General features: G+C 35.6%; 1 protein-coding gene across 1 annotated transcript in view; it reads left to right on the top strand.

Moving 5' to 3' along the window:
• Nucleotides 1-18,246, top strand: part of lhfpl3 (LHFPL tetraspan subfamily member 3) — a 50,204-nt gene that overhangs the window by 2,221 nt on the left and 29,737 nt on the right. The gene's annotated exons all lie outside the window — the stretch shown is intronic.

Below are 18,246 nucleotides of genomic sequence, written 5' to 3'. Positions count from 1 at the left end.
CAAATATGCATTAAATGATCAATAAAGACATTTATAATCAGTGTTGGGGAAAGTTACTTTTAAAAGTAATGCATTACAATATTGTGTTACTCCCTAAAAAAGTAACTTATTGCTAATTTACATTACAAGCTTTACATTACTTTTGCATGACTTTTTCTCACCTGGGCTGGGCTGGGCTTGCTTGTTTGTTTTTTAATAACAACAAAAAAGTTCTATTTTTGGCAAATGTAAAGGCCCTGTCACACCAAAAGTAAAATGAATAAGCCTCAGGCTGAAGGAAATGCATATTTACGCCTGTACAGTAGAGGGCGAAGCTCAAACAAACCTTTCAGCAGAAAAGATTAATAAAGTGAGATTAAATACATGAAGTATATTTGTGTAATTTAATATTGTTAATTATTACAGTTTTGCCTAAAATTCTGAGATTGCATTTCAATGTTTTTATTCATTTTGAGGAATACTAAATGTTTTCGTGCAAGTTAGATGAGTAAATGCATGTTCAGAACTACAATAACCATCATGTTCACACACAGCGCACACAACACCTCTGCACTTTATTTCTCTCAACATGGGGACAGGAGAGCTGTCAGCCAATAAATGTGAAAAAGTAACTTACATATTTTGTTTTAAATTGAAAAAGTAATGCGTCACTTTACTAGTTACTTGAAAAAGTAATCTGATTACATAACTTAAGTTACCTGTAATGCGTTACCCCCAACACTGTTTATAATATTACAAAAGATTTCTATTTCAAATAAATGCTGTTCTTTTGAACTTTCTATTCATCAAAGAAACCTGAAAGAAAGATGTATCACTGTTTCCACAAAAATATTAAGCAGCACAACTGTTTAATGGAAATAATTAATTTCTCAAGCAGCAAATCAACATATTAGGATCATTTCTGAAGGATCATGTAACACTGAAGCTGAAAATGTGATGCTGAAAATTCAGCTTTGCATCACAGAAATAATTACATTTTAAAATATATTAAAATAGAAAACAGGTATGTAAAATTGTAATAATTTTTCACAAATGAATGCAGCCTTGATGAGCATAAGAGACTTCCTTCCTTCAACTTCCTTCAAGCATTTTCAGTAGTCTCACACTTTGTAGTCTCAGACTTTTGGACCTTCACTTATAATCTTTTATATACATATAATAAACCCCATATAAACCCCAGATTTGTTCTCAGACATTTGGCACTTATGGTATATGTTTTAGACATACTTAATTTATTACCTTATCTTCATTAAATTAAGACAAACATACTTCCAGTGTCATTCTGTGGATGTGCAATTCCCAACCCAATCTCACAGCAATTTGTATGTATTTTACGAGGTGGCTAATTTGTACGAATTTGTAAGACCTCACTTGTACAAATTCATACGTTTTTTGCTAAATCATACGTATTTTACAAGTCGCCAAATTCGTATGAACCCCTAACCCCTACCTGTCAGACAAATCGTAGTGACGTTGTACAAATTCGTACGAATCAGCCACCTCATAAAATATGTACAAATTGGTCGTGAGATAGTATTGGCAATTCCCCATCAAAGATTTCAACCATTGTTAATTAAAAATACTGTGCCATGAACCCTTAGTTTACACTGCCATCCGTTTGATCACTACTGAGTAGTCTTTTTGGTGCTTGCAGAAAATCTCTTCATAAATCTGACCCACTACCCATTCAATGAATCCACAGTGGACGAGATTATATAAATAAATAAATCATGCGTACCACTGAGTTATTCTTAAATTAAACAGATGAGCATGATGAGAAAATGAGCTCAAGCACTGGATGTCTTTTTTCTTCATCTGAGAAGAGAAAAAACAACTGCAGATAGGCTTAGTCAGTTTATTTTCCCCCAGCTGACCAATGCTAAACGTCCTTGATATTTTTCATAGATGTTTCCAGCAACGATGTAGTAGTTTCATGTTGTTTAATGGCCTCAGAGATTTGGGTTTGGTTGTGTTGTGCAACTTGTGCTTATGCTCTGAAAACTTACATTTAATAGAATATATAAAATAAGCAGATGAGAGAGCTCAAGTTATGTGAACTGCATCTGCACACATTGCTTTCATCTGAAGCGTTGGCTTCAAAGGTTTGCATGAGTAGAGTCAGCAGTAAGAACATATTTCGCCCTTTATGCTAATATTTACTTAACTCTAACTCATTTCTTTGGGGTCTGTGTTTTTCACTCTTTTCCTGATCATTTGTATTCTTGACACGCTCTCCTAGTATTTGGAAGTTTAAATGCTCCAGGGTTCCATTTAGTTTGATGTATTTTCAGGAGTGACTGACCACCCTCTCTGAATGAGTGTGCGTGTGCCTGGCGGTCTGTGTTCTCTGTCTATTGGTTTTTGCTGTTGGAAAGGAGGGATGCACCACTGGAGAAAATGTTCTAAACATATCCAGCAAAATTTCTCAAAATGTCGAGCGCTCTGTAAACATTTCGTTCTTTCGCCAAAGGGAAAAAGACAGGGGTTGACTATTTTTGTGCCTGGCCTCAGGGACTTGAGGTGAGTTTTAAAACTAATTCACAGTTGTGGACAAATTACTGTCATAGGTGGCCTGTGTGTTGCTGTCAGAGCAAAATGACACATGATGTTCTTGCTAACCTCCATATTTATTCCTGTAGCTGTTTATATAGAACAATTTTGTCATCATTTACACACCCTTATGCCATTCCAGACCCATTTGATTTTTTTTCCCCTTCTGTGAGACACAAAAGGAGATGTTTATCCCCTTAGCATTCCTGTAAAATTGGCCTAAAATGCCTAAAAAAGGCATACCTTTTTCTTGTACCATACCTTTGTTCTTGAACCATTTGGAGAATATGCATGGTTTTGGTCTCTTTTGAAAGGTATGTATACCACGGGCGGTGCAGTGGAATGCTAACATGTTAACAGAATGTCCAGGCTGCTCTTTTTCATACAATGAAAAAATACAGTGTTTAAAGGCACAATATGTTATTTTCGCAACTAGAGGTTGCTTATTCAAAACAAAGGCGTAGCTTTATGACGCCGTGAATGAGCGTGGATTCATTGGAGTTGTCATCTTCACCTCCACAGCCGTTGGAAAGGAATCCGATGGACTCGGGCAGAAATCATTCATGGATGACCCAATGTATTAAAGTTTGATTAATGTTAGTGGGGTAGGGTGGGCCGAGAGCTGTGTGAGCAGAACGAGGCCGCTGGAATGAATGCTAATGAAAGACACCTGTTTGAAACGTACACTGGCCTTGGGTCCAGCGGAGCTTTTATTATGCTTCTGCTGTAGCCGGCCACTTCCGCTTTTTTCATTGTGTATGTGGGGTAACGCAGTGCAGTAATCTAGATCCATATTAGAATGTATTAATAAAAACTGGATGAGTTGTGTTGCTAAATGACATGCAGTTAATTTTAAATATATTTTATGATGAAGAAAGCTCTCTCTGATTATGCTATGTTAGCCACTTGACAAAATAGTGTTGTCTCTGAGACATGGTAAAAACATGGTACTCAGGGTAATTCAAGAAAACAAGCAATTCAAACAATAAAACTAAAGGAGTGGTCACACTACACTTTACATTCCATTGAATTCCATTCATACTGTACGCGTACAAATGCGTCAGATCGCAAACACAAGCTCATTCGAAAAGTTTCACATTTTGCTGTGTTCTAAAGTTCAAATTAACTGCAAATTCACATCATGTCAAGACGTGTGACCAGAGGTAGGTCAATGTCACGCTGTGACCTCTTGGCTGAATTAAAACAATATTTCTGCAGTAAAGTTGAGTAGATTATATATTTTTTTTTACATTTTGAGTCTTTTACTATGTGTTATATGTTGAATTCTTGTTTATAAAAAAGCCGCTGCACAGCATGACATATCACAACCGCTGCAGTGTCTGAAGAAATATCGCATGCTCAAAGTCTAGTGTGACTGCAGCTTAACCGTGTTGAACTATATAACAATGATTAGTTTTCTGTCGATAAAAGTATCTAAACAGTTGTTCACCTGCTTAATAAAACACAATGTATTAAAGCATCTTTGGTGTTTCCATGGTTTCTACTAAAGTAAAACTGGAAATCAAGAATTAACGCAAATATGATGTCATTGACAGGCGACGAATATGACACGGTCCGTGTCCTGGTTAAAATTGCTGATTTCTGATTGTTGGAAATGTTTGGGATAATGTAAGTACACAAGTCAACAAAATATATAACACTGTTCTAGTGGTTTTAGCATATTTTAATCTAAAAATCTTACATATTGTGCCTTTAAGGGCCATTTAAAGGTGCAATATGTAAGAATTTTGCAGTAAAATATCCAAAAACCACTAGGCCAGTGTTATATATTTTGTTCACTTGAGTACTTACAACATCCCAAATGTTTCCTATTATTTGTAAATCGTGAGAAAATAGCAATTATAACCAAGGCTCTGGGATGTGTGAGGAGTCGCCTGTCAATTGCGTCATACCCGCGTTACCCTCGGTTTCCGGTTTTATTTTGTAGAAACCATGGAAGACGATTTAATATATTACATGTTTTAATAGACAAGGGAACAACTGTTTTTGATATATTTATAGACAGAAAACTAATTATTGTTATATAGCTCAACACGTTTAGTCTTATTGCTTAAATCTAATTTTCTTGATTTTTTTTGTGAGTACCATGCTTTACCATGCCTCAGAGAAAAACACTTTTTTGTGAAGTAGCTAACACAGCATAATCAGATGCAGCTTTATTTTTAGTAACAGTAATACAGAATTTTCTCCATCATAAAATACATTTTAAAATTAATTGCATGCCATTTACCAACACAAGCCATCCAGCATTTAATATTCTAAAATTGATCTATCTTACTGCAGTGTGCAACAAGTGTCTCACAGCAGCCGCCGAGTGAACGCACAGAGTAATGTTATAACATCATTTTCAACACAGTCAAATGTATCTAATATGATAAACAGCACTGTGTTACCTCATACTCATGACCGGAAAAGCAGAAGCAGCGGCGGCGACTGTGGCATAATAAAAGTTCCACTGCTCGCGGCCTGTGTTGCATTCGTCTCTCGTTAACAATCGCTCCAGCGGCCTCGTTCAGCTCCCACAACACTCGGTCCTGCTCTGCTTCATACTACAGTAACGTTAATAATCGCATCCATGAACATGATTTCTTCCCGAGTCCTATCCCGATTCTTTTCCACCGGCTGTGAGGTGAAGACCACATGTCCCAAGATTCCACGCTCAAACTTGGCGTCATCAAGCTACGCCTTTGTTTTGAATAGGCCTCTAGCGACCTCTAGCGGACAGAAAATTATACATATTGCACCTTTAACTCCAAAAATGTCAAAAAGCACTAATTAAAGTACCATAAACCTGAAGTCATAAGATAGTTTGTGATCAAAAGGCCAAAAATGAATTTATTTGCTAAAAATCTTTCCATTTACTATAGTTCTCAAATCTCATATTGTGTCATATGTTCAAATATATAATATAAAAATAAAAACATTATTATTACGTTTAATAATAATATTTTTAGTATTTTATTAATATATTTTTAACATATGGAAGCATATAATAATAATAATAATAAAGTTAAAATATTTAAGAATATAAAAACATTACTATGACTAATAATATTATTATATATAGACAGACAGACAGACAGATAGACTGATAGACAGATAGATAGATAGATAGATAGATAGATAGATAGATGTTGATGCCAAAATGATATTGGTTCTTGCATGTCTTCTAGGATTTTATGCTTATAAACTGTTGTGGTTCAGAGCATTATTTCTTGCTTAAAGTGCGAGTTGCAAGTTTAAGTCTTGCTCGACTGACAATTTTTTAATGACCCAATTAAAATGGCATTTATCAGTAGATGTTTATTAGTAATGGTGGTGTATTTGGTTGCACATTCAGAGGGGAATAACCTCAAGTAGCTTACTGCAGCTGCCGTTTTCAGCAAACGTGAAAAAAAAAGAAAAAGATTACGTAATCAGATTTTTTTTAAGCATGCCGGTGGGGGACCGAAGCCTAAATAGGTCTAGAATCGCCTATGGTGGCAAGTTTGAATTTGAAAGTGCAAATAAGATTTAAGAATGCAGATGGGAAGATTTGACAGGAATTTACTTAAGTTTGGGTCTGTGCTTTTATGTTCCATGGAAGAAAGCAAGTACAGGTTTGGAATGATATGAGGGTTAGTAGATAAACTGAACTATTCCTTTAGTTGCTGGTGAAGCTGATTCATTTCTTTATGGTTCACATTGGGTGAACAATGACTGCTTGATTGATTGTTTTGTATGAGTTGAGAAAATCTGAAAGAGCTATGAAGCCATTTAGTATAATTTTTTAAAACCTTTTTTCTTCCTATACAGGTGATATCTGAATGGATGTTTCACAGGACTGTCTAAACATCCTTTATGAAATGGAAACTAGGATTAGCGGTTAGTAATAAAAAGCCCATTTGGATTTCTAATGGCTCATTGATCCAGTGAAACGCTCCTCAGAACAGCATGTATGTGGGTAATGAGAAACTAATGTTGTGTCACTGTTTACTTCTCACCGCCTTGAAGGAACACAGTCAGTGCTGGTAGCCCTAGTGGGTCACACCAGACTGTAATCTGTTAAATTCAGACAGCACTGCATTGACAATTAAGAACAATAAAATCAAAACTGTGAAGACCTGCGGTGTGAATGTCCCAGTACAGAGAAAAAAGGACTGTTATTTGACCAGAATTTAATATTTAAATGATAAATACACCGCAAATGAAACTGTCATAAACACAAAAAAGAAAATTTTGAAAAAACATTTCTGAATAGACAGCTAAACAAAATAACCAAATTGGTTACACTTTATTTTACATTGCCGTAGTTACATTGTAATTACTCAAATAAGTGCTAAGTACTATTAATTAACTACATGTACTTACTATAGAGTTACAGTTAGGGTTTGGTTTAGTGTTAGTTACTTGTAATTATGCATAATTTACTGTTATTACTATAGTAAGAACATGTAGTAACGTGTAACTACGGTGCTGTAAAATAAAGTGATTTTAAATTTACTAGAGATTCTGACAAAATGTTAATTGCTGCAAGTCTTTTTAAAAATATGTAACTTATTTTATTTCAATTGATGTAATTTAATTTTAATCAATTTACAAAAAAAAAAAATAGTTTGAATGAATGACTCAATGACTCATAAAGACTTCACTTGTTTAATTACTGAACAAGTGATGAATGAATGATTCAATGACAAATACATTTTTTGTAAAATGTAAAGTCTTACCGACCCAAAATTTTGAATGGTAGTGTATATTTTATAATTTATTTATACTTAAATATATTTTGTAAATATATATAATTTTTTAGATTTTCTTTCTTTACATTTTTCCTTTACTTCTGTAGTATGCACATTTACACAATTTCTTTTACAAAAAGAAAATTATGAAAATTATACAGCTATAGCGTAACTTTGTCCATTTATTTTGCATTTTGTAAGGTAATGCAATACATTACTGATTGGATTGTAGTTTTCAACACATTCGTACTGATGGTTCACAGTCACACAGCAATGCCCATTTTCTTCAGGTCTTTAATGTCACATGTTCCACAGGAATAGGCAAAAATCAGACTGAAAGACTTGTTGGAGATATGATGATAGATATGTCAATCCTGAGAGCAAATATGAAATTACATAACATATCGACATATGCATAGATAGTGACCGTTAACGACTGAGGGTTATGAGCTCCGCAGAGGCACTAATGGAAACAGTGCAGCACGGGGCAGCTTGTGAATGGAGAGCTGATAACTGACTTCATACTTCATACTCAATGACTGACTCATTCAGTTCACTCTTGGCCTCCAATAAAACACCCACTCATTTATCTGTCTCTCTCACTCCATACATCCAGTTATCTGCTGTGTCCTAGTGCAGCTAATGCTTTACTCTTCTCCGCATTCACTAATGATTTAATAGGGTTTGGAGTTCCCATGTAAATACCATGGTACATATATGGTAATCTCTCAGTACCATGGTATATGTCAAAGAACCGTGCTATAGATACCATCATATCATAAGACATTTTAAATTTAAATTTCCTTACATCAAAGAAAAAAGATGGATAAAATAAAAAAGGGTCCAAATTAGGGTCCAATTCTCACTATTAACTAATTATTAACTACGACTTTTGCCTCAGTAAACTAATTACTGCTTATTAATAGTTAATAAGGTAGTTGTTAGTTGGTAGTCTGTTGGGTAGGATTAAGGGATGTAGAATAAGGTCATGCAGAATAAGGCATTAATATGTAAGTACTAATAAACAGCCAAAATCCTAGTGATATGCATGCAAATAAGCAACTAGTTAATAGTGAGAATTGGACCCTAAACTAAAGTGTTACCAATAAATCAATAATTTAATTCAATTTCTGTTATTTTTTAAAATGTAAAATAAAAATAGATCATGAATTATGGTCTCTATGCATGCTAAACGAAAACTTGGCCACAATTTAACAGACTTTACACTTAAAATCTGAACTAATGCATGAATATGATTAATTACAGGTATTTTTTTCCTCTAATTTTTAATTGTCTTGTGGTTTCAGCATTAGTTTAGCATAAAGAGGTCTTATTTCATATTTACTGGAAAATGTAGTCTTTATTTAGCATATGTGTGAATCATATCTGTGAGCAGACAAATCTCACACTAGTGGGAGTGATAAGAAAGTGAAGGTGCTTTTTTTCCTCATATTTGTTATGCTGAAAGACATCAGCTGATATGTGATTGTATTAAAATCCTAAGATTGGATACACTATATAAAATACAGCACGTATTTGTTACACCCACTCAAGCTAAAAATCACCATGAACAGGTTAAAGAGCAATAAATAGGGGTGTCATACACCTGTTTTGTTTTTGAAGGAGCACCAATCACAGTCCTGACTCACTTCTTTCTTTCCATAAATAAAACATGATTGAAGAAAACAAAACTGAACATGTTAGTAGTTCATATTTTAAGTGTGGAGTGTATATTGCTCGCTTAGTTGTATTGTTTTTTGTTTTTGTGTATCATTATTCAAAATTAAGCCAGAAATACTTGTTATTGCTCTTTTTTGCTGGAATCCATTCTTGGTGCATTACTATGCAATAATTTATGTTTGTAATTCTCGTCTTCATGCATAACATGGTCGACAGCTATAATTGAGAGGATGCTATAATTAAAAGTGCCTCTTTGGAGCAGCTGACTTGACTGAGGACAGGGAACATCTGTTTGATCTAAACCACAAGACTCGGTCTGCAACTGACATCTATGATGGACTGGGTGGCTCACAGGCAGAAAGCCGAATGAGAGAAGAAAGAATAGACTGCAGTTTTAGATGGTTGCTTGATGCGTTTGACTGTCAATCTAAGATGTCTAAATGTCACAACTAGACCTTCTGGTAAAAACGACAAAGTTCTCTCTGGTGACGTATGCAGGACTTCTTCAATCATTTAGACTGCTTAAACTCCGCCCCTGCAAGCTCACGTTCATTTGCCTCCACTTCTCAACATCCAATCAACAGCCGATGCATAAAAGTCCCTGACTTACATATTTTTGTTTTTCGATAATCTGTTACACATAGATGTACATAACAATATGGAAGAAAAGATATGTCGCTACTTCTGTTTCATTGCAACTTTAAAGATCCTATGAAATCAAAACTAGAGGGTTTTTTTTTTGTCTCTGTTAGCTTTGAGGCTAATCTAATCAAACTTGTTAACAAATATTTATTATTCTTTTTTTAGGGTTGTCAAAAGTTCCAGTACTTCAGTACCAAGTCGATACTTAAATGTTAAAAATGTAATGGTACCTGTCTTTCTGCAGTACCGGCAGTACTGAGTACTAGAGTTGTCAAAAGTACTGACTTCGGTACCAATCGGTACTGAAATTTTAAAAATGTGACACTTTGAGCGCTGTTGAGCGGATTCGTAAACACCTCTGATTGGCCATTGTGTTCACGCGCTCATCAGATATGTCTGTGATTGGCTACAATGATCAACATGGCACCAAAGTTGGTACTTTTGACAACTCTACCGAGTACCGGGTCAATCCGGTACTCACTGCTTTCAAATGATCCCTTGCGTATTTGTGTAAGCGTTCTGTGAAGAGCGTCAAAGGTTTCTATTTACAATGTGCGCTTGCAGCGTTGAACATGGTAGCCAATCACAGACATGTTTGTTGAGCACATAAACGCAATGGCCAATTAGAGGCGTTTAATACGCCAGAGTTTGTTCAGCGTGAGCTCTGCACGCTTTTATATTTCGTTATAACCAACAAAATATGAGATTCATTGTGCAGTATAGACAGATCTTTTTTTTATTATAACAGGAGTTTTCACTCAGTCAGTGAGCTTGTGCTGTGGCCGAACTGAAGTGATGCTTGCTTTCTGTTTATAACTCATTCATAATTTAAACGAAAGTTTCACTTTTCATGCTGCTAAGTACATGCTGCAAAGTTTTGAGAGTGACAACCATATTAAAATGTAGGATTCAATCTGAGATTGCGATGTTTGACAATGGACGGGACAATAGACCTGCACTTGTTCTGTTACTTCTCTGTAACTTTTAAATGCAATGTTTATTTAACTGAATATTTGAAGGCTACATGTTAATGTTTTAATGGATTATTTACTTATCATTAATAGCATTAAAATTAAACTAATTTCATTTATTTGATATTTTACATTTTCAAATAGTTACAAAAGTAGTTAACAATTGATTTTGCTATGGTACCGAAAATGATACCAAGAACCATGAAATTTGATTGGTATTGGTACCGACTACTGAAATTTTGGTACTGTGACAACCGTAGTATGTATTTAGAAATAGTAATAATTATTTTTAAATAAAAAATGTAATTGTTCACATTAAAATACTGATACTACCAGTCATCAACTAACATAAAATCCAGCGTCAGCGTAAGTTCTGGCAAGTCACGTCAGTCAAGCTCGCATCAGCTGACTCCCAGATGACTTACGTCTACCTATAGGAATATGACGCCTATCAAGGCATCCATATATAAGCTCCTCAGTATTATCAGCAGCTATTGCATTTCTCAGGAGCTAATTACCCTTCTCCATCCCCAGCTCCTCCTCTCGTCAGTCAGGATTGGCCTTATGATTCCCCTGAATTAGACTAATTCTTGAAATATGTGTACATGTTAAATTATTGACATTAATTATATCTGCATATGTTGGTTCTGTTTACCCTAGGAGGGTTATTGCTGCTCTCCCTGCTCTTATCCATGCTAGGCTGCATGGATGCGCAGGGAGTTCTTGCCCAGAACAGAACCATACCGCCAATACAAACTCTATGCAATTATCAATTATATTTGACGATAGTGGTCCTGACAGAAAAATGTTTTTTGCAACAACAAGACTATAAAAGCTATTGCCTATTTAAAAAAGGATAAGCCCTTTGAAATCCTGCTGCAAAATGTCAAGCCAGGAAAGAAATTAGCTTCGTTAAACCATTTCATGGGGTCTTTAAAAAGAGCCAAAAGGGTCTTAGAACACATTTTTCATAATAAACTTAAATATAGGCCTAGTTCATGGCCCAGGTGTTTCGTTTGAGTTTAACTCTACCAAATGCATTTACTAGGTGTCTAATCATCCTTATTTCACATGGTACATTACGTAATGAAGACCTTTTAGACTGAATTGTCAATCGATTTTATACCAAACACAATATCAAATGTTATTTTAATTCAAGAGCATAGAAACAGATAGATGAAAGACATTATCATATGAATGGCGTCATTTTCCTCACCTCAGCTCACGATAACTGAATCCGAAGCAACCATAATTTGATGGTGGGTGGGTTTTCTCAGAAGTTCATCTTAAAGACCCAGCTCTCAGAAACTGACTGCTTTTCCTTGAGGGGAGGTGTAAATGTTTGATGCCATCAAACCCTCTGCATGGTTCATGTACCCTGTAGGCTCCACAGGGAGCAGATGTTATTGCATTTGGACAGTTGGGCGCACCTGGAAAACCAATGAAGAGATACAGAGAAATCAGCGACAGTAATGATGAGACCCTTTGGGACCCATATATGTGCTCGTTTCAGCACTAACTATGTTTAACTATCGTGTACTGTGGGGAAAGTGAGTGAGAACAGGAACAGTAAATAGAGAAAGACGTAGGTGTGTGTTCATACAGACACAAACTGTGAAAAATTAAATGAGCTCCAGGAAAAGTGTGTCACCTTTGTTCACTGTGTGTGATTGTGTGTGTGCATGACGCACAGAATGACATTATTTGGCAAATTACACTGGAATTTCAGAAGCAGCAACAGTAAACAGGAGTATGTTATGTGACAAAAATATCAGAAAATGTAATGTTCTGGCCACAATATGAATATTTTCAATCAATAATATGGGTGAAAAATAAACATGCTCATTAAGTCGCACATATATATGAACAAATCATAAGATTAATAAATAAATATAATCATAAAATGTGTCAATAAATAAATCATGAAATGTCAAAAAATAAATACATAAATAACATGTAAATATTTGTTTCCATTAGATATAGATTTATTTATTGAAATATATTTATTTATTAACAAATTTCATTATTTATTTACTGACAAAAATACTGACATATGTACGCTACCATTCAAAAGTTTGTGGTCACTAAGATTTTTTTTAATAAATTAATACTTTATTTATCAAGGCGGCATTAAATCAATCAAAAGTGACAGTAAAAACATTCTATTTCCAATAAATGCTGTTTTTTTTTACTTTTAACTCTATTGAAAGAATCCTTAAAAAATCATAGTTTCCACAAAAATATTAAGTAGCACAATTGTTTTCAACATTAATAATAATAAGAAATATTAACTGAGCACCAAATCAGCATATTATGATGATTTCTGAAGGATCATGTGACACTGAAGACTGGAGTAATGATGCTGAAAATTCAGCTTTGCCATCACAGGAATAAATTACATTTTACAATATATAAAACATAAAAAAACAGATATTTTAAAATTGTAATAATATTTCACAATATTACTGTTTTAGACTAGACTAATATACATATATTGCACATCGACGCTTTTAATATTTATTAATATGGCACTCGCAGTCATCTATAATAGCACAAACAATGTGCGAGTTACCAAAGTTTAAAGGGACAGTTCATCCGAAAATTAAATTCTGTAATTATTTACTCAACCATTTCATTCCAAATCTGCATGACTTTCTCTCTTCTGCGGAAACACAAATTAAGATATTTTGAAGAATGTTACCATAAAAGTCTAAAATGACATTGGACCCCAGCAACTTTAATTGTACGGCAACTATCCCTTTAAGGTTATAGGTTTGCTCAAATCACTAACCCTAACTATAAGCAATAATGCTGCTTAACTTACCTTAGCAAGCACAGCTACAAATATGCACTCTACACTGCAATTGAAACTCAAGGACTAGCCATTTATAAAACCTGTGAATGGTATGTAGTGTGCTGTGTGTGAACTGTCCTCCACACGTACACTGTTGTGAGTCACAAAGTACTAAAATCGCATTCAAGCTTTCTTTAGCTAGCCAAATAGCCTTGAACTCAAACATGCAGCATGAATCAGTTCTCGGCTAGTCACGTATCAGAAATCCAGCATTAGAGATTAGCACTTAGTGGTTAAAAATACCCGTGCTCCATTAACACGCAAGCTTTAATCCTCTCCGACTTGATCTCCACGGCGTGCTGATGAGCACATTGGGCCTGCTAATTTCAACTCAAAGTCACTTTCAAAACGTATGGCTCAAACTAATTATGATATTTAAAAAATGCATCAGCACACACCGGATGGAGTTTGTCGTCTCTTAATTGTGGTTGATGGCTTGGCCAAAGTCTTTAGCAGATTGATTAGCTTGTGTATCTGAAGTTAATGTCATTAGCTCAGCCGTAGGAAAACTGGCTCTCGCTTGCCGTTTTGCTTACCGACTATTAGCTAATCTTGGCTAAGACCGCGGACACATGCTGACCGCATCTCTCATTCTAAATGGATGATTGAAAGCCCACTGTTGCTAACGGACGTTGCTCTTTGCTAACATCAGTTCTGAGATCTACAGTGCTTTTAAGCTTTGACTAAACTGCTTCAGTGAAGAGTTGACAAGGTATTCCTATTGTTTATCTGTTGCTAGTGTATCATGTTAACAGATTAGCCTTCTTTAGTTTCAATGTCAATAAAGAGTCAGTCCTCATTCTGTTTTTTTTTTATATGTTGTAAACCATATTAATAAGAAACATTATATCCAACTATTTACTATCAATCCACCTATCCGTCCATACCTTCCAACTATTTACCACCCACCCCTCCATCCAGACCTTCCAGCTATTTACTATACACCCCTCCATCCAGACCTTCCAACTATTTACCATCCATCCATCCACCCATCCATCTATCATCCATCCAGACCTTCCAACTATTTACCATCCATCAATCCATCCAGACATTCCAACTCTTTACTATCATCCATCCATCCATCCAGACCTTCCAACTATTTACTATCCATCCATCCATTCATCCATCCATACACCCACCCATCCCTCCATCCAGACCTTCTAACTATTTACTATCCATCCATCCATCCATCCATCCAGACCTTCAAACTGTTTACTATCAATCCATCCATTCACCCAACCACCCACCCATCCATCCATCCATACATTCAAACATACCTTCCAACTATTTACATTTTGTAGACAAGGCTTTGTCAAGACATGAAGTGAAGTTTTTCTTTAAGTCTAGTTATTTTTGAAACATAACAGGTATGAAATATCACCTAACTATTTACTATCCATCCATCCATCCATCTAATCCATCCAGGCCTTCCAACTATTTACTATCCATCCATCCAATCCATGTAACCACCCACCCATCCATTCACCCATCCATTCAACCACCCATCCACCCACCCATCCATTCACCCATCCACCCACCCATCCATCCACCCACCCACCCACCCATCCATCCATCCATCCAGAGCTTCCAACTATTTACTATCCATCCATCCATCCATCCATCCAGGCCTTCCAACTATTTACTATCCATCCATCAAATCCATGTAACCACTCACCCACCCATCCATTCACCCATTCATCCATCCATTCAACCACCCATCCACCCACCCATCCATCCACCCACCCATCCATCCATCCAGACTTTCCAACTATTTACTATCCATCCATCCATCCATCCATCCATCCAATCCATTCACCCACCCATCCATCCATCCATCCACCCATCCACCCATCCATCCATCCATCCATCCATCCATCCAGACTTTCCAACTATTTAATATCTATCCATCCATCCATCCATCCAGACCTTCAAACTGTTTACTATCAATCCATCCATTCACCCACCCACCCACCCATCCATCCATCCATCCATCCATCCATCCATCCATACCTTCCAACTATTTACATTTTGTAGACAAGGCTTTGTCAAGACATGAAGTGAAGTTTTTCTTTCAGTCTAGTTATCTTTGAAACGTAACAAAATATTAACATAACACCTTAATATTTTGTATAAACATTAATGAGAAGATAATTTAATACACGTGTCATCCAAATAAACTGCCAAACTGAAAAATTGTAGTTTTATTTCCTTAATAACCAAAAGAATGTATTAACTATAAAAATGTGATTAATAAGTGAATTATTTACATCAAATTATTATTGATATAGGTACCAGAACTTGTATGGTAAATCTTGTATGAATCTAGCCTAAGTGCATACTACAAGGCAGCAGCTGTTATACATTATGGTATACAACTAGTCTGCCAAAAAAGTCACAGATGCTACAATAAATTTTAAAACTCGTTTGAAATCTGACCATCTGACCAGTCGCCAAGTGTGTGCACTGTCTAAAGAGAAGAGCAACAAGAGCAATGAGCAACAGCCACTGCATCTGTGAGACTAAACAGTCCAAATGGAGGGTGAAGCAGTGGGAAGTGAAGTCAATTAGGAAAAAATACCCAACAAACCATCAAAGTGTCAGCTCACTGCTGCCCACATCTCTCTACACAGTTTTTCAGCTCTTTTCCCCACAAATCAGTGCAAACAGGCACATCCTCCGTGTTGTGTGTTGACATTTTGTCAAGAATTAACTCCTGTATAGCTGGGCTGAGTTTAGCCCATTTCGGACAGTAATTGTTTCTCATGGAGTTGTAAGGTATTTTCAACATTTACAGGGGCTAGTCGATGAGTTTACTGCCGTCCGAATCCAGAACGTCAGTCCACCCAAATTAACTACTGTTTTTTGACAAACACCAAGGTCGTATGGTAATTTAATTGCCGTCCAAATCTACATCTCTGAGTTTACAAGAAAAAGAAAACTTACTTATTTCAGCTAATTGCCACATTTTTTTGTGGCAAAAATGACATACCATTTCAAAATGAAAACCATTTCAGCTATCTTCCTATTTTTAAACCAATTTAACTTGCTCATCCACAGCGAATAAATCGCCATCCGAATGCATGAGTTTTATCACTTGACAGGATGACAGGAAATGAATTATGAATCTTTAAATGTGCATAGGAGGTTTCTTTTATGTTCGCTTGGCCTATAGCCTGTCATGATACAGCCAACTCAATTGTCATGAGCTGAAAGAAAATAGATTTTTGTATTTAAAAATACTCCATCCTGTCATAATCAATAAAAACAATAACACATCAAGCCTTAACAAGCAATAGCCAAATTTCCTTTGTAAGCAGAAGTGTAAAAATACCAGAAACAGCTGCCAGAAATCTCAGAGGATGTGTCCTCAAACCGGCATGGAAACTTGGACATCAGCTATGTGAATAAATAACTTAAAGTGATGCATTATGCAGTCTGTCATTATCTAGGGTTATCACAGTTAAGTGGAGGCTAGGATGAAATTAATTTAATTTTCATTTTGAGCTTCCTGTTAATTCTGCATTCCTGAGCACTGAAGCTCCATTTAGTTTATTATAAGCATCTCTTTATTGCCTCACCTTTCTATGATTCTTTCTTCAAACATGAGCTTGTTTAATTAAGCATGACGTAAAGAGACTTTAGAGGTGCTAAAGAATGAAGGTGAGAAGACTGACAGCAAAATCTGGCTAAGCACTTAAAATATGTGCAAACCTACAAACACACTCATGGCACCTGCAGCAGCAGAGCTCCAATACGAGAACAGAATGATCTCTGACTGCGTTGTTCTTTCTGAAAGTTTTGTTTTCTTATGAAAACACCTCAGAGAACATGTGCATGGCAACAGAAGATTACAGACCAAAGCAAGTGGCTGTCTAAAATTATATTATATGTTGTTTATTGTCTAGCGCTGTGCTTTTTTTTTGTTTGTTTTTTTTACTGTACTGTAATTTTGTTTTTTAAACCTGAAAGACAAATTATTTTCTGGGGTTCTGCCACAGATGCTTTTCTTTTGAACCTAGAATACTCCTTTAAGATGAGTTGAAGGAGAAATATGAATGAAAATGATTATCAGTGCATGAGCCAAACTTGTTCAATACAGCACCGTGGTTTACACATTTGTGTTATATTTCTGAATGCGGCCAGGGGCAAACCACATAGAAGAGCTTTAGTGTTCTGGAATTGCATCGCTGCTCAAAATTAGTATAAAGGAATGGTTCTTCGTACGTGCCAAAGCTGTCGTAAAACAGTTGCGACATGCTTTGATCTCACCGCCATGCGTGCGGTCATGTGATTCAAGGAGCCCTCAATAGTCCCAAACAACTCAATGCTGTCTCCAACTCCACAGCAGTTTCACTATATTTGCAGCAATTTCTGGTAAATATTAACTACTATGCTGACGACATTTACTGTAGCATAGTAACCAGTCGCCAAGTGGAGATTTTGAGGAGATTTTTTGGTAGGCTACTAAATAATATTTGTGCAATAATTATGATCCATTAATGACAATTTTAAATATTTAATAACTAGTTGCTTATTAGCATGCATATTACTAGAATATTGGCTATTTATTAGTAATTATTAAGCACATATTAATGCTTTATTCTGCATGACCTTATTCTACATTCTTAATCTTACCCAATACCTAAACTTAACAACTACCTTAATAACTATTAATAAGCAGTAAATTAGGAGTTTATTGAGGGAAAAGTCATAGTTAACAGTTTATATGTGTTCCCTATACTAAAGTGTTACCATTTTTTCTAATATGTTTATTATTTATATTACAATTAGTGCAATATTAAAGGTTAAA

The sequence above is a fragment of the Ctenopharyngodon idella genome, chromosome 4, assembly GCF_019924925.1.
Source record: "Ctenopharyngodon idella isolate HZGC_01 chromosome 4, HZGC01, whole genome shotgun sequence".
Classification (NCBI taxonomy): domain Eukaryota; kingdom Metazoa; phylum Chordata; class Actinopteri; order Cypriniformes; family Xenocyprididae; genus Ctenopharyngodon; species Ctenopharyngodon idella.
The sequence above is the reverse complement of the archived record's forward strand: the minus strand, read 5'-3'. Positions and strand labels throughout refer to the sequence as shown.